We start from the raw sequence: 18,249 nt of genomic DNA, 5'->3' as shown, positions 1-18,249 counted from the left end.
CCTGTGCAGTCACAATCTATGAACGTGTACTTAGGAGATGGGCTTCTGCTTTTCTAAACCAGTAATGTGCCAAAAATAAACCTCAGTCCCTTTCCATTTCTAAAGGAATGTAAATAAAGTTGAATGGATGGTGAAGAAAGCTAATTTTGAGATTTAGCATGGCTCTGTAATTTTGGAGTAATCATGTAGTTTCAAAAAAAAAAAACTCAGTTAATGTGAAAAAGAGGGATAGAAATATGAATAAAGGGAGTCGGGCGGTAGCGCAGTGTTAGGCAGGCGCAGGTGGTACAAAGCGCAAGGACTGGTATAAGGATCCCGGTTCGAGCCCCCGGCTCCCCACCTGCAAGGGAGTCCCTTCACAGGGGTGAAGCAGGTCTGCAGGTGTCTGTCTTTCTCTCCCCCTTTCTCTCTTCCCCTCCTCCCTCCATGTCTATCTAACAATAACGACATCAAGAACAACAATAATAACTACAACAATAAAACAAGGGCAACAAAAGGGAATAAAAATTTTTAAAAGCCATGTGCTTTATAAAAAGAAAATAATATAAATAAAATCTGAATTTCTACAGTAAAAAATATACATTCATAGTACATGCAAATATCTGAGTGGAATTATAATGCATGCTGCACTAATCTTATAGTCTATACTGGATGGTCAGAAAAGTCATTTTCTAAGCATAGATTTTGCATAGATATCCCAATAATTAAAGGTCATTGAAAACAGCTCGCACATCTATAGATCTCCTTGGGTGTGAGGCACTACTAGTCTATAAATAAAATGCAAATGACTTTACAGATAAGTACAGAGTAGTGATTAAAGTTCAAACACCAGGGCCAGACTGACTGGATACAGTCTCAGTACCAATAGAAAGTAAAGATGACTTCTTAAGTATTCTCCAGGATAAATGTTCAACTATAAAATAAGGATATTCTTCAAAGAGCTATTATTTAGGTGGAAAGAGTTAAGCCTTGGGGGGGGGTAGATAGCATAATGGTTATGCAAAGAGACTCTCATGCCTGAGGCTCTGAAGTCCCAGGTTCAATCCCCTGCACCACAATAAACCAAAGGTGCTCTGGTGTTCCTCTCCGTGTCTTTCTCTCCCTGAATCTTTCAAAAATAAAAATTTTTTTAAGTTTTTTTTTTATATTTATTTTATTTATTCCCTTTTGTTGTCCTTGTTGTTTTATTGTTGTAGTTATTGTTGTTGTTGTCATTGTTGGATAGGACAGAGAGAAACAGAGAGAGGAGGGGAAGACAGAGAGGAGGTGAGAAAGATAGACACCTGCAGACCTGCTTCACCGCCTGTGAAGCGACTCCGCTGCAGGTGGGGAGCCGGGGTTCGAACCGGGATCCTTATGCCGGTCCTTGTGCCGGTCCTTGTGCTTTGCACCACCTGCGCTTAACCCGCTGCGCTACAGCCCGACTCCCAAAAAAATAAAATATTTTTTAAAAAGAGTTAAGCCAGAACATGACAGGCACAGAGAAATGTGCCTGACACGGAGTAAGTGCTCACATGCCGGTATTAATATTTTTATAGTAGTGTCACAGCGCTGAGGGACAGGAAGTACCTGGGGGAAGGAAAGTGCCACCTAGGAAATGGGATGGTGGCAGGTGTGGCCTGGAGAGGTGAAGGCAGGGCTTGGATGTTATAAGCCAGACCTGCAGGTGTGGCTTTTCTCTGCCTAGGTGAGTGCCCCTGATTTGGGTAAGGGGGCTCTTCTTTTTCTGTCTTTCTCCCTCTCCCTCATCTTCTCTTGCCCTAACATGTGAATGTTCTCAATTTTCTTGAATAAAGTTTAAAATTACTGAAAGCTCTCTCTTCAATTCTTTTGATTATGTGGAATGAACTTCTAAATGTTGGGGAAACAATTCCCCCCAGTACAATAGTAACAATCACTTCCTACAAAAAGCCTAAGACTTAAGAATCCTCAGTTCCCTTTCTTTCTCTCTCTTTAACATTTATTACATATGAGAGAGAGCTTTCCCCCTGCAGGTATGGACTGGGGGCTCAGCCTGGGTCCTTGCACACTGTAACATGTGCACTCAACCAGGTGCGCCACCACTCAGCCCCCCAAGTCTTCAGTTTTTCAAATTCTATGTTATTATCTACTACTCATCTTCTGACCAAGATTCTTTCAAAAGATAATTCTAAAAAAGACTGGGGCCGGGTGGTAGCGTTCCTAGTTGAACACACATGTCACAGTGCTCAAGGACCCAGGTTGATTTTTTTCAAAGATCTGTTCCTTTTGCCATAAAACAGGTTGTAACTGTCTATTTTACAGGAATTTCTGTGAGGAATAAATTTTAAAAGATATGCATTAAATAACAATGCTTAACATACAATAAACAATAACGGTTAATAGTTACAGTAATTATCAAATTATTATCAAGTCTACATTCATAGATTCACAAGCTTTCCCCTCTAGCTAGTTCTCTAAATCACTAGAAGCAGCTCTGAAGTGAAAATCAATCAACATGTGGAAAAAAAAAAAAAAGATCAAGTGGGCAACTTCCTCACCTCCAATTACCTTCTTTTTCTCCCATGCTGCAATAGCCTCAGCCACTATCTTTAAAGGAAAATAAACACGAGCTCATTTTGTGTGGGTCCAGTTGTACAGAGAAAGGCAGTGTTTATTTAACATTTGTACTTAATGATAGTCCATCTATGATGTCAGATACTACATTCATCTTTCCAACAAATGTCAGAAGAAAAAACGAAATCAAAACAAAAGAACCTTTCAAGAAGTAGTGATGGTGGGCCAGGTGGTGGCGCACCTAGTTGAGCACACACATTACAGCATATAAGGACACAGGTTCAAGCTCCTGGTCCCCACCTGCAGGGGAAAAGCTTCACAAGCGGTGAAGCAGCGCTGAAGGTGTCTCTCTCCCTCTCTGTCTCCCCCTCCCCTCTCAATTTCCAGCTGGCTCTATCCAATAAATAAAGATGATAATTTTTTTTTTAAAGATGTGTTGGCTTAAAAGCTTCACTAGAGTCAAGAAAAGGAAGATCAGCTCTTTGCATCACAGATTTACTAAATTTATTATTTGGAGAACCAAGATTTCCAGAAATGCAGAAGGGAACAGTTCACATGAGATCTCCATTATTGGCTTCTAACTCATGCAGTTAACATTTGCTCAACGGCTATGCAGAAGGGACTAAAGCAAGCTCTTGGAAACAAAAGTGACAAGATAACGTGCTCTTCCTGAGGAGCTGAAAGGTTTCTGATGGATCTCCCCATTTCCATTCACCTGTTAGTATGTCACAGCTTACTGTATGGAGGAAATGCCAGGCAGGAGAAGGAGACGGGGCTGAAGAGCTGAGTCAGGCACAACCCTTGGTCTCGAAGGACAGACAGACCAGTAAAAAGACAACATTAAGCACGATAAATAAAACAAACAGTAAGTACAATAAACGGCCACATTGCTACTAGCTACTATGGGTACCAACCAAAAAAAAAAAAAAAAACCTCTTACACACCAATCAAGACAGGCTTCCTAGAAGAGATGGAATTTAAGTAGCACCTTAAGAGATAGATGTCTCATGGTTAAAAGAAAGAAACTACCTGAGGCTGAAGAAATACCAAGGTAGAGACAAAATTCATGGAAGTATATACAGGCAAACACAAATATGCTGGAGTATGTGTCTACTGTCCATACCTTGAACTACAAAATATAGAAAATGTTCTAGAAAACTGTTTCCCCAGCTCTCCCAACAATGATACACACACACACACACACACACACACACACACACACACACACACACACACACACACATCACGCCTTAATATGCATGGAAGAAAACTTAAATTAGTCCAATTCCAGCCTTGGGGTGTTAGCTATTTCAAGAGAAAGAATGATGCTCTGCTTCTCTCCCTCTCTCTCCCTCTCATTAATAAATTTTTTTAATGGAGAATGAAATCAGGTATTATATGATCCAAGGTTTCTTCCAACAGATCATTCCACCAAGATATACACTTTTACACAAACAGTTTGCCACTTGAAAAAAATCAAATTAGGGACGGGTGGTGTGGTATACCTGGTTGAGCGCACACATTACAGTGCACAAGGACCTAGGTTTGAGCCCCTAGTCCCCACCTGCAGGGGGAAAGCTTTGTGAGTGGTGAAGCACTACAGGTGTCTCTGTCTCTCCCTCTCTACCTCCCCTCCCTTCTCAATTTCTGGCTGTTTCAATTCAATAAATATTTTTTTTTAATTTTAATCAGATTATGCCTGCATTGCCATATGTGCAAGACAGGATCAAGCCCTGGTACCACAGGAGAGGTGCTTTGTCAACAGGGGAAGTTTAGGGCTGGGGGGGGGGGGGGGGGAGAAGAGAAAGTCTACTGGAAAAAACAGCCTGGAGTGCTGAAGCTGCACCAAAAAAGCCGAATTAATGAAAACCACCTGAAAATTGCTCCTTTGTGAATAAGTGCATGCACTTTTAGATTACTCTTTGGAATAATTGTCATATCCTTTTTAAAAATCATGGACTCTATTAATCTTCGTTTATGTCTGTTTTTCAAAATGAATGTCAAACATCTCAACACAAAGAAAATAAAATAGGTAAAGTCTAGTCATACCTGTGGTTTACCTTTATCAGGAATTAGTATTTACACAAAACTGATCAAGTGCCCTGCATAAATATGCAAATTAGCTTAATTACAGTGCAGGGCTTCCTACAGACACTGTGGGCTAGCTAATCCCCAGTTGTGAGGGACCGGTTGTGAGGGACCGTCCTATACATTGCTTTTGCTCATTCCCTCCCCTTTAGATATTCTAAGAGCCCTCTTCTTAAAGCTCTCCCATCAAAAGCATCACTAGATGTTGCTAAATGTCACCAGAGGCCAGTGTTAAGAGATCATTCTGTGCCCAGACACTATCATGAGCTTCTCCTTAATTGTGTCATACTAGACATGAGGAAATCAGTACTTATTTGGTCTCACAAATATAAAATCTGAGGACAGAGGGGCTAAAGAACTTGCCAGAAGTCATGCAGCCAGTAAAGGCAGCAACCTACACAGGAGCCCCTGCACGATGGCCGAGTGGCTGCTCCCCATCTCCCGCTCCGACTCACCAGCATACCACCTCTCACTGACGCCTCAGCACTTATCAGCTGATTCTTGAAAAGTAATATTTTGAATCTTATCTCAAAGTATAACCTAAAATTACCCACACAAGCGGAAGTTAAACTGAAAGGCTCCTAACCTCAATTCTGGGTAATTAACAAGCTTTTTTTTTTTTTCAAGCATCAACTGTATGCCCAGAATGAACTTTACAAACTGGAGTGATTCAAAGGATAGGAAACTACCATTTAGGGATTTGGTTCAGAACCTTTTTCACAGATTATCTCACAAAAAAAATCACAGCATCTCTCTGAGATAGATATTATCTTCTTTTTTCAAGTGAAAGCTAAGATTCAGAAAGGAAAAGTAGTCCCTGATCTTGAAAGGTTTAAAAGACAGAAAATAAGCAAATTTAGTATCTTTAGTATTAAAAAAAAAAAGACCAAAAATGATAGAGAGAAAGTGTGTGTGTGAAGTACAAAACAGGTGAAGGAAAAGTATATAAATATATATTTGCCAGGGATGTTTCTTTTAAAATCACTTCTAATATCTGCTCTCTTAAGAAATGGTATGGAAGGCTGAGTGCTGGCTCACCAGGTTAAACCAACGCACATAGTACAAAGCACAAGGACCCATGCAAGGATCCTGGTTCAAGCCCCCCCCCCAAGCAGGGGGTGGGGGGGACAGACACACACATGGTGTAACCTCACAAGCAGTGAAGCAGGACTTTTCTCCCCCTCTATCTTCCCCTTCCCTCTCAATTTGTCTGTCCTATCAAATTAAAATGGGGGGGGGGGGAAATGGCCACCAGGAGCAGTGGATTTGTAGTGCCAAGCTCCAGCCAGAATCCTGGAGGCAAAAAAATAAAGAAAAAGAAAAAGGAAAAAGAAAGGAAAGGAAAAAGAAAGAAATGGTATGGATAAGCAAATGGTAAAGAGTTGAAGAGAAACTCTGCAATCATTATCAAAAGCTGGGAACTGAAAGAAAAGTCCTGTGATAATTTAATACTGCTGCAAGGAGATTCTGAGGAATAGGTGCTGGTTTTTTTGTTTGTTTTGTTACCAGGATTATTGCTAGGGCTCAGTGCCAGCACTAAGAATCCACCACTCCTGATGGCCCTTTTTCTCCCCTTTTATTTGAAAGGACAGAGAGAAAATGAAAGGGGAGGGAGATAGAGATGAAGAGAGAAAGACGCCTACAGACCTGCTTTAAGCTCGTGAAAGCTCGTGAAGCATTCCCCCTGCAGGTAGGGAGCCTGCGCTCAAACCCAGGTCCTTGTGCACAGTGAAGTGTGTTCTCAACCAGGTGCACCATCGCCCAGCCTTTAAAAACTAAGATCACCCTAGCTAGAGATCAAGAGGCTAGCACTTTTTTGTTTTTCCTGTCACCAAGTCATCGCTGAAGCAGGCTGTCTGCACAATGAATCCATGGTTCCCAATGCCCTGTTACTTTATCTCCTCTTCCTTATTTATTTTTCCGATAAAGACAGAGAATTTGAGAGGGAAGTGGGGGATAGACAGGGAGAGGAGATACCTGCAGTGCTATTTCACCACTCATGAAGCTGTCCTCCTGCAGGTGGGGAGCAGGTCTTTGCCCATAGTAACATGTGGGCTTTACCTTGGGACTAGTTCTATCTGGACTTCCAAGGTTCTCCAGATATTTAAAAAAAAAAAAAAGAGAGAGAGAGAAAAAAAACACAGAAACAGGAAGTCGGGCTGTAGTGCAGCGGGTTGAGCGAAGGTGGCGCAAAGCACAAGGACTGGCTTAAGGATTCCGGTTCGAGCCCCAGGTTCCCCACCTACAGGGGAGTCACGTCACAAGTGGTGAAGCAGGTCTACAGGTGTCTATCTTTCTCTCCCACTCTCTGTCTTCCCCATCTCTCTCCATTTCTCTCTGTCCTATCCAACAATGACGACATCAATAACAAGGGCAAAACAACAAGGGCAACAAAAGGGAATAAATAAATAAATATTTAAAAAAATAAACGAACCTTATTTAAAAAAAAGGGGGGGTCGGGCTGTAGCGCAGTGGGTTAAGCGCACCTGGCACAAAGCGCAGGGACCCGCAGAAGGACCCTGGTTTGAGCCCCGGCTCTCCACCTACAGGGGAGTCGTGTCACAGGTGGTGAAGCAGGTCTGCAGTTGTCTCTCTTTCTCTCCCCCTCTCTGTCTTCCCCTCTCTACATTTCTCTCTGTCCTGTACAACAATGACATCAATAACAACAATAACCACAACAATGGGAAAACAACCAGGGTAACAAAAGGGAAAAAATGGCCTCCAGGAGCAGTGAATTCGTGGTGCAGGCACGGAGACCCCGAAATAACCCTAGAGGCAAAAAAACAAACAGAGAAACAGGAACAAATTGTTTCAGTTTTTCAGCCTACAGGTGGATGCTGATCGGACTAGTTAACACAGAAATAACAATTAATACACAATACGTATCTCTTTGTGACAGCCAACATTGTGTGCCAACTCTGAGCCAGATGTTATCATGAAATCCTTTTAGCTACCATGAGAAAGTAGGAACTTCTTTTATCAGCCAAGTCTTCTAGTAAGTACCCATAGAAAAACCTGCCCAAAGTTACAAGGTATTTCAGCTGGAGTGAGGTTCTACCAACTTCAATAGCTGCCTCTCAACTACGAAGTCACATATATAGAATTACCAGCATCTCTCTCTGACAAAGCTAGGGAAATGTAACCAACAAAGAAATGAAACAAAAAGAAAAAAGGAATCCCACTATATTCAAAAACCCTTTGTTTATCCTTTCTAGCAGACACAGCGGAAATGGTCCCACCCTAGGATAAACTGATACTCCTATGCAGATTGAAACATCAATAGCTTAAAAAATCCAAATGTAGAAAAGCTAAAACTAATCAATGTTTTCAAGGGTGGAAGATAACAAGTGGTAACACCCCAAGTCCACAACCCAAAGCAATAACAGGGTGTGGCCTCTGACTAAGACTGACCTCAAAGCTTCCGGAGTCCTTCTCCAAGGTGTCTCTGCCTCTTCCCTCACTCTTCCGCTGTGCTCCCCCTTACCATCCCCCCATGTTCCCACTCCCCCCCTCTAGTAATTGGCCTTTGCAAAAACCTGAGATATTGTACTTTTTGCTTTAAAAATATGACCAAAAATTGTAGTATTTCTCAAATGCAAACAATCTCCACATCATGTGTTAACACTCAAAAAAAAAAAGAAAAGAAAAAGGTTCCTATTCATTACACATTTGTATCCCAAAGTCTACACTACCAAATTCACATAGTAGCCAGTTTAAAATAACCACCAACTACACAAAGGAAAACTGATGACCCAAATATTAACTGGCATAACCTTTTGATGCTATGCACATAAGAGATAGGCAGGAGGAATTTAAACTCACTAGAGAGACTGTGTACCTCTCCCACTATCCAGCAACCTTACTCAGTCTTAACTATAAAGAAGTTTTTAGTCCACTTGGCTGTGTGCTGTTTTGCCAAGTGTAGGACCAATGTTCAAGGTTCAAACCAGGCCACCACCTCAGTGAAGGAAGTTTTGGTGCTATAGCTTCTTCACTCCCTGTCCTCCTTCCCCACCCCTAAACCCTCACCCCTGCCCCCATCTCTCTCTTTCTATCTGAAAAAACGTCAGATCAAAGCAGTGAAGCTTTGGAGCCAACTAAAAAAAAAAAAAAGCATAATTCCAATTACTACTCAAATACTAACAATGAGGAAAAAAGTATTTAAAATAGATTTTTTAAAAAAAGCTAGAATATTCATTGAATTAACTACTTAACCAGAGGTCCACCAATACATTAACCTAAATTTTACATTTACATGAGAAATATAAAGTGAACTTGTCGTAAAGCTAGAAGTCAGAAAGGGAGGGCAAGGCCTAGCAAGATAACCAATGTTAAGACATCAAACTCAATCTTTTCCTCCTGCCTACAGACTTGTTTATACATTTATCTTGTATATACAGTTCTAGTAAATAAACTATGAAAGTACAGCCAAATTTTTCTCAAAGTAGAAATACTTTCCAGATACAAAAACAATCAAGAAGCATTCACGTCTTATACTGGCAAACAGAACACGAATAATGCCAAGCTTGCAGGAGAAGTTATTTCTGAAAATGGATCTTGTATTTAGTTAGGTACTAAGTATAAAATGGGAATCTCTTAACGCGCGCACGCGCACACACACACACACAGACACACACCTTAGGAAAATGAGAAAGCAAAAATTTAGATAAAACAGAATCATGTAAATATATCTCCTTTTACCTTCAACTGAGATGTTAGTGATTCAGGTTAGGGCTGGCGACACGGCTCACTTGGATAGAGGGTTGGCTCTGCAGTGTTAACAACCCAGGTTGGAGCCTGAGCCCCACTGCAATGCCAGCAGCTTCAGGACTGTGGTCTCTTTCACTCTGCCTCTCTGCCTCTATCTTTAACAACAACAGCAGCAACAATCCAGATTAAGCTTGTTATACTACTTCAAGATTTTTAAGTTTATCCCCCAAGGTTGGAGAGATGGACAGTTAAAGGATCTAACAACTGAATTACATCATGACATTTCTAAATAAGTGGATAATTTAAACCAGTCACTTCCAAAGATCATCAAGAAATGATTCAAAAATGACTTCTTTCTGATCTAAGTAATGCTGAAGATAAGTTCTAATTTTACTTGCATTCAAATAAAATTTTCCTATAAATTAAAAGCACAATAGTTCTACCATTTCCCTAGTTTTCAAACTTTTTTAAAATATTTATTCCCTTTTGTTACCCTTGTTGTTTTATTGTTGTAAGTTATTGTTGTTGTTGTTATTGATGTCACTGTTGTTGGATAGGACAGAGAGAAATCAAGATAGGAGGGGAAGACAGAGAGGGGGAAAGACACCTGCAGACCTGCTTCACAGCTTGTGAAGTGACTACCCTGCAGGTGGGGAGCAAGGGGCTAGAACCGGGAGCCTTACTCTGGTCCCTGTGCTTTGCACCACCTGCACTTAACCCACTGTGCTACTGCCCGACTCCCATTTTCAAACTTTTTACATAAATGTTGGGAAATCATATGTGAGTTCAAGTGCTTTTGTGAAAAAGCACAAAGAATTTTATCCTCACTGTGTGTCAAACTCAAGGGCTAAATTTGTATAGTTGGGAGTCGGGCAGTAGCAGAGCGGTTTAAGTGCACCTAGTGAGAATAGCAAGGACTGGTTTAAGGATCCAGGTTCGAGCTCCCCGCTCCCCACCTCCCCTGCAGGGGAGTTGCTTCACAAGCAGGTCTGCAGGTATCTATCTTTCTTTTCCCCTTTGTCTTCCCCTCCTCTCTCCGTTTCTCTCTGTCCTATCTAACAACGATGACAGAAATAACAACAACAATAACAACAATAAAAAAACAAGAGCAACAAAAGGGAAATAAATAAAAATAAATAAATTTGTATAGTAATCAATAGGAAGCCTGACTTTAGCCCTCTCTGTCACACTTGAAAAGACTTTTAACTAAATAAACTTACAGAATTGGAACCCACTACTACAGAGACGCTGTAGTCTAAGAACTCTTTATTATGTTCTATACTAGCTCAGTAAATCTTTCTTTAGTTCTCCACCCCATCAGCAGATAATGAAGCCAGCACCTGAACCATAAGCACCCAAGGCCAGGAAGCTAAGAAACATGCTGCCTGGCCAAGGAGTCTTAGGACTCCACAGTTTGAGTGTGAAGGGAACTAGTTACAAAGTACTCACGATTTCTGGTAAAGTTACTCCTTGCTAACCCAGAAGATGTCAAGCAAAGATCTGTTAATCATTTACAATGCACACCAAATCCACCCCACCCCACCCCATCCCATCCCCCCACCCCCCAAAAAAAAAACCTGCCATCCTTAAAGTCTGCTAAAATCTACCTGTCCCATCTTTCAAAAAACTACCAACTTGACTTACATTTGGGACTGACAGACACTGATAGGTTCATTCAAGACTCTAAGGGTTGAAAAGCAGAGAAGAAAAAAAAAAAAAAGCATTGTATCTTACCCAGCTGATAAATGATACGAAAAACGAAAAACATATTGCAGGGGCAGGAGACAGTTCACCAACCAGGGTGCAAGATACACTATGCATGAGGTTCAGATGCCACATGGACACCGCCATGGCACCAGAAGAAGCTCCACAGGAAACTGGGAAACCGCTCCCTGTCTATACATATAAGCATGTATATGTATGTGTGTATGGATAAACAATGAAATGAATTGTAGCTTAGAGGTAGTGAATGCTTTGAATGCATGAGGTCTGGGTCTAATCCCTGACATGGATAAATAAATGACAGAGTAGTTAGGATGGACTGATGGGCAAACAGAGAGACAAGACAGGGAAGGACAAATAAGATGGATGGATAGATAAAAGAGTAAAGAGAGAATCCCTACCTAATGAAAAGGAAAGCAATGTATAGTGACTATCTAAAATGCAAATACAAATTCTCAGATTATGCAGTCTCTTTTAAAGAAAGAGGAATTCACTGCTTAGCTATACGTGTCATCCAGGTTTGAGTCCGGCCTCCACTGCATTAAAGGAAGCTTCAGTGCTGTGGTCTCTGTTACTTTTTTTTTTTTTAAACAAGGGGCCAGGTTGTGGTGCATCTGAAGCACACACATTACAGTGCTCAAGGAGCCAGGTTCCAGGCCCTGCAGGAGGAAAGCTTCACAAGTGGTGAATGAAGTCGGGCTACAGATGTGTCTCTGTCTTTCTCCCTCTCTATCTGCCCTCCCTTCTCAATTTGTCTCTACCCAATAATAAATAAATAAATATCTTTTGAATTTTTTTAAATAAACAAACCAAGATGGGAGTCAAGCAGTAGTGCAGTGGGTTAAGTGCGCATGGCGCAAAGCACAAGGACCAGCTTAAGGATCCTGGTTCGAGCCCCCGGCTCTCCATTTGCAGGGGAGTCGCTTCACAGGTAGTGAAGCAGGTCTGCAGGTGTTTTTCTCTCCCCCTCTCTGTCTTCCCTCCTCTCTTGATTTCTCTGTCCTAACAATGATGACATCAATAACAACAATAATAATAACTACAACAACAATAAAAAAGGGCAACAAAAGGGGAAATAAATATAAAAAAATTAATTTAAAAAAAGCAAGAAAGAAGAATTGAAGTATCAATTATGTATGTAGAAATACAATGTAAAGTAAAAGCTGACTGACTTGAAACTAACTTTAAAAAGTGAACACTATTGTAAGAATAGCCCCCTCCCCTGCCATGAATGGGAATCCTGAGATACATGAAATTTATGAATTTTAGAATAAAAATACATTATCATCCAATGCAGGTATTTGCTGACATATAAAAGAAATATTTTCATATTAACAATGTAAAAGTGTACAAGCTGAGCTCTCCTTTCTAAACAGTACATCTGAGATAGATTCATTTTAGAAATCAATTAACCCACTCATAAGAACTTTTTTTTTTTCTTATTGTCATCAGGGTTATCACTGGGGCTCAGTGCCTGAACAATAAATCCACTACTCCTGGTGGTCTTTTATATACATATAAAGAGAGGAATTGAGAGGACAGAGAGAGACCCCTATAGCACTACTTCACTGCTGGTGAAGCTTCCCCCCTGAGGTAGGGGACTAAGGTGTTATGGGATGTCGTTGTCCAGCCCCGCGAACGTAATTCTTAAGAATACACAAGGATTTTTAAATGCACATAACTGATTTGTTAAGATGCAATATTAAAATCAAAAACAAAAACTGTGAAACCAAACATTCTACACGAAAAGAACTGGTCACTGCAACAGACTAAAATCTAAGAGGAACAGGTGTCGGCGTACCAGTATAGCACACACATCACTATGTGTGATGACTTGAGTTCAAGACCCCACTCCCCTCCTAAAGAGGGAAGCTTCACAAGCAGTTGGACAATGCTGCAGGTGTCTTCTTCTATCTCTCTCTGGAAAAAAAAAAGCCACCAGGCATTGTGGAGTTATACAGGCACCAAGCCCGTGATAACCCTGGTGGGGAAAAAAAAAAAAAGTAAGAGAAAGTAATATCAAAATTTTCTATTCCCACATCTAAATGTTCAACAAATTTATTTTCAGGAGCTTTCAAAATTATACCTGCATCTTCCCAGATATTTTTAGCCATGATAAATAGCCAATATGTCACTAAATGCCAATTGCCCTGTATCTGAATAAGAAATGTAGGCGCTCCTCACTTTTTGGCTACAACTTCTTTTTTGTTTTAATTTTTTTTTTAATTCTTTTTAATATGTATTTATTCCCTTTTGTTGCCCTTGTTGTTTTATTGTTGTAGTTATTATTGATGTCGCTGTTATTGGATAGGACAGAGAGAAATGGAGAGGGGAGGGGAAGACAGAGAGGAGGAGAGAGAGATAGACACCTGCAGGCCTGCCTCACCGGCTGTGAAGTGACTCCCCTGCAGGTGGGGAGCTGAGGGTTCAAACTGGGATCCTTAAGCTGGTCCTTGCACTTTGCACCACATGTGCTTAACCGGCCACGCTACCGCCCGACTCCCTTGGCTACAACTTCTAAAATGGCATCAGCCTACTCCTTAACCCAGTTTCTACCACTATGAAGGCAAAGGTATATTTATCAGCAGACTGCTTTTTATGTATCCCCAAGCAATGCAACTCATCTAGAAATCAGAGACCACCTAAAACTTCCTGGCCCAAATCTGTAGTGAAATGAAGGTCAAAGTGTAAGCCGGATGAACCTGGCAATATCTATACCAAGGGCCCATCAATCATGGGTTCAAACTGACCTGGCTCCGATTTTTCTATGAAAGGTTTTACTGGGACACCACCGCAAGTAATCGCTTATGTACTGTCAGTGGCAGCTTTCACAGCGCAAGAGCTGAGCTCAATAGCTGTGACAGAGAACACATGGCTTCCAAACACTTACTAACTGGCCCTTTGCAAAGTTTTACAAACCCTCCTCTACACAGTCGGGTGTCAGAGGTGCCAAAAGACTTCTCCATCTAAATGACCACCTCTAAAGCTCATGAATTGGACTGCTGATCATGCATTTGTGGACTCTGAGGGTCACCTGTACTAAAATGTGCACATACTAACTCTCTCTCTCTCTCTCTCTCCCCTCTATTCATTCTATAGCAATCCAAAGTTGCCAAGCAAGGAACACCAGGCTCACTGCTAGCAAAGTCCCACTTGCCCACAGCCTGTACTCACTCGCACACCATCACGCCAACCCTCAAAGACCGCCTTTAAAATCACATGAACATCGTATAAAACACCTGCATGAAAAGCAGAAAGCAGATAGGGGAAAGAGAAAATGCAGCCCCTGCATCCTTGTCCCCTCATCCACCTGATACCTGTCTCCTTATCTAAGTCTCTTCCACAGAGGGCTATGTCAACTGAAAGAAAACTCTTCAAAGAGGTGAAAGAAGCTACTCGGAAGGCGATGAATCCAACCTATTGAACGGCAAGAAATGAGCATATGCTCTTTGCCTACTCAAAATCCTTGGTCTCTGTCAGAACCAAACCTAAATGTCAGTCACATCAGCTATAGGTTTTGTGACTAAAACAAAAAAAAAGGGGGGGGGGTGCAATCTTCTTATGTCTTGTGCTTCAAATATCTCTGGATTTTTTTTAAGTGCCAAGTTGTTTTGTGTTCGTCTTTAAATAAAAGGTTTAAAAACAAAAGCATTTCAACACGGCTGTGCCAACACAGGAATATCCCCCCTCCATTGTATGGGACACAAAGACACACACCAACTGCGAGCAGGGGAAGCTGCCTTTCTGCCAGCTATTTTTAGTCCCACTTTGTCATGGAGGAACCAAACATAGGATACTAATGCAGGGCAAACTTGAAAGATACAGATTTGGGGAAGAAAATCTGTCTTTTTGTTTTTAAGTTCCTTAACAACAAAATTCTCTATATTCTTCAGGGTTTACTCGCAAGGGATGATGCTCTACAAAAAGCTGGCAGCTGTCTCAGAGATGTGGAAGCATGTGTTTTAAGGAATAAATGGTCTCGAAACTTTACATCAGGCTCAACCTGACGCTGTTGACTGGCTATGGAAGAAGGGCAAACGCTAGAAGAAGAATGCTTGCACATGTTTAAAGGCTATTCATCCTTTTCAGCTTCTCATCTACTTTTAAAACACCTGTGTGGGGGTCAGGCAGTAACGCAGCGGGTTAAGCACACGTGGCACAAAGAGCAAGGACCAGCTTAAGGATCCTGGCTCAAGCCCCCGGCTCCTCACCTGCAGGGGAGTCCCTTCACAGGCGAAGCAGGTGTCGATCTTTCTCTCGATCTTGTCAATCTTTCTCTCGATCTTTCTCTCCCCCTCTATCTTCCCCTCCTCTCTCCATTTCTCTCTGTCCTATCCAACAACAACGACATCAACAGTGGAATTGTACAGGCACAGAGCACCAGTAATAATCCTCAATGCCAAAAAGAAACCACTAACACCAAACTCAGATACTGAAAGCATCTTCTTTTTCAGTCTGTACAGTTCCTCCATAATTGTGATGTGAAAATACAGATCCCCTGGGAAAAATGAATCCTAATACAGGTGTAATAGCTCCAAACTTAAAATACAATTTTTCCTCAATCATCTAAAACCAGCCTCAGGAACAATGTTTTCAAATGCTGCTTTGAGCTGTAAATATGCATCTACATGAACACAACTGACCCTAAAAAGACTTAGCAATTCTGTTTCCCCATGACGCTGACTTGCCATTACAGCTATCCCTTGAATCTAGTAACTCTAAATGTCTTATACACTATGCCTACCTGCCCTTGTAATTCTTATTAAGGAGACCGACCTTCCCAGATTGGCTGAAACATTCCAGTTAGTTCTATCTAATCAAAGACCAGTTATTTCCTACAGAAAGATGTAAAAATACATTTACATAAAGGTTCAAACACGATCATCTGCACACAATGGTATTAGGTAAGTATCGCTCCATTCCCCTTGTGTGCAATTCTTATTTCTTTGCTTCTTCCACCCATAAGTGAAAGTACCCCAAAGACAAGGGCCCCAAACACTTAAGCCATCTCTCTGCAGCCGAAATGTGCAGAGTGCAGTGATTGTTCTCTTTCTGCCTTGTTTTGACCAGAGTACCACTCAGCTCTGGCTACTGGTGGTGCCAGGGACAGAACCTGGGGCGCCTCACAGGTAGTCCTCTGTGCTACTGCTAAATTATCTGCCCATACACCATAACTTTTTTTTTAAATATTTTATTTATTTATTTATAGAAACAGGAGAGAGAAAGAGCCAGACATCACTCTGGTATATGTGCTGCCGGGAATTGAACTCAGGACCTCATGCTTGAGAGTTCTATGCTTTATCCACTGTGCCACCTCCCGGACCACACACACCATAACTTTTATCCAACCTATAATCAAGGTAATAAAGAGTTCATCCAAAAAGTTAGTAAGTAACTTTGATAGGGCACAATCTATCCTCAAACTAAAGTTTCAGTAGCCTATGCTCCCTTCCTTGAAAAAAAAAAAAAACAACAGCCTAAGCAAAATTGTATTTCTTCCTCATCTACCTACTTGTGAAATTTAAGATGTGATTTTTCTCAAGGTTACAAAGTAACAGATCCACAGATATGTGCTTCTGATCCCACATCTTATCATTACATCCATTACTCAATATTGTCATGTTAGCACCCATTTAGAATAAACACAATTTAAGGTTCTTTACAGAAGCATAACAAGAATAAAACCCCTAGAGAAAAGAAAAAAAAGTTGGTGAAGCTCCAGAAAAGGATAAAGTGATCAAATGAATAAAATGCATTATTCTAAAATATACAGAAAGTCAAGAAAGATGCTGGTAAAGGAAAACAAGCAAATCTCAAAATCAGGAACAGATGAACTCGTGTGTTCTAGCACATTTCTAAATAAACCTGAAATGTGACTTGGGACTCTTTTTAAGAGACAGGTTTGGGATGAAATATATATATATATATATATATATATATATATATATATATATATATATATATACTGTTACATAGTTCAGGGGTTAACAATAAATTTGCAGAACTCATTGCTCCAAAAGAGAGTGAAAACACTGCCAAGTTTGAGTATGTCTTAATTAAATGTAATCAAGATCCTGAATGAAAAGTTAGGGTGGAAAGCCCCAGACTGACATTTACTTATTTTTCCGAATCTCCCTTCTGTAGCAGCTTCCCATGAGGGAACCCACAAGGTAGACAAGGCTGTGGGACAGGCCACTGTTCTCAGGACAGACAGCCTGGGAACCCACAAGGTAGACAAGGCTGTGGGACAGGCCACTGTTCTCAGGACAGACAGCCTGTCTGTCTTCTTCTCCCTAACATTCCACCCTCTACTTAACCCTTCAATCTCTATCAATCCTGCCCAGGAATGCTACTCTGCTGCGTCTCTGCTCTGGCTCTGAGAAGTGCCTGAACTACAAATCAAGAATTCTATAGCATTTACCTTTAAAATAGTGGAAGAGAAAAAAATTCAGTAGCAGTCTAGCTCAAAAGTTTCTCCTCACCTGACACAGAAGATAACTCAAATAAGGCTTTAAAGCTTTAGTCATTCTGCAAAAATCAGAAGAGCTAGCTATTAGGACATATGCTACCAAAAAGAAAAAAAAAAAGGCATTTAAGGGGGAAAAAAAAAAAGCTTTTCTAAACTGCTTAAAGTTCTAAGCGCTCGTCCCCTCCTCCAATAAAGGGTGGTTCATAGAAACTCAGAAATCCTTGAGTAACTGAAATGTTCCGGGGTCCTTGGGCCCAGGAAATGAGATGGTTAAAAAAAGAAAGAAAACTCCTACACCTATAGGCACCAAAATAAAAATTAAAAAAAAAAAAGATTAAAGAGATTCCCACCATCACCAGTTTCCCCCCCCCCCCCGCCCTCCACCACCCCTCTCCCCCCAAGAAAAAGGCATTTTACTTTTCAGGAATTCAAGGGCTAAGAGATTCCTACTGCTGGGGAACCCCATGTGAGAGTTGCCCTGGGGAAGAAAAAAACAAAAGGAAAAAAAAAAAAAGCCTTGTTGTGCCGCCGCACACCCAGTGTAGTAGGAAAAGGTGTGCTACAGAGATGTCCTTTGTGTGCACATCTGGAGGCTCCGGGCGCCCTCATTTCCTGCGGCCAAATACCGGCCAGAATTGTAGGCGCAGGTCTCCCACCACCACCACCACCCCCCGCGAGGAAGACAGAACTCCTCCAAGAAAAACTTGCGAGCCTGGATGCTGCCG

At 41.2% G+C, this 18,249-nt stretch overlaps 1 protein-coding gene across 2 annotated transcripts in view; it reads right to left on the bottom strand.

Moving 5' to 3' along the window:
• Nucleotides 1-18,249, bottom strand: part of FBXW7 (F-box and WD repeat domain containing 7) — a 176,663-nt gene that overhangs the window by 157,017 nt on the left and 1,397 nt on the right. The window lies entirely within an intron of this gene.

Source organism: Erinaceus europaeus, chromosome 19 (assembly GCF_950295315.1).
Source record: "Erinaceus europaeus chromosome 19, mEriEur2.1, whole genome shotgun sequence".
NCBI lineage: Eukaryota > Metazoa > Chordata > Mammalia > Eulipotyphla > Erinaceidae > Erinaceus > Erinaceus europaeus.
The sequence above is the reverse complement of the archived record's forward strand: the minus strand, read 5'-3'. Positions and strand labels throughout refer to the sequence as shown.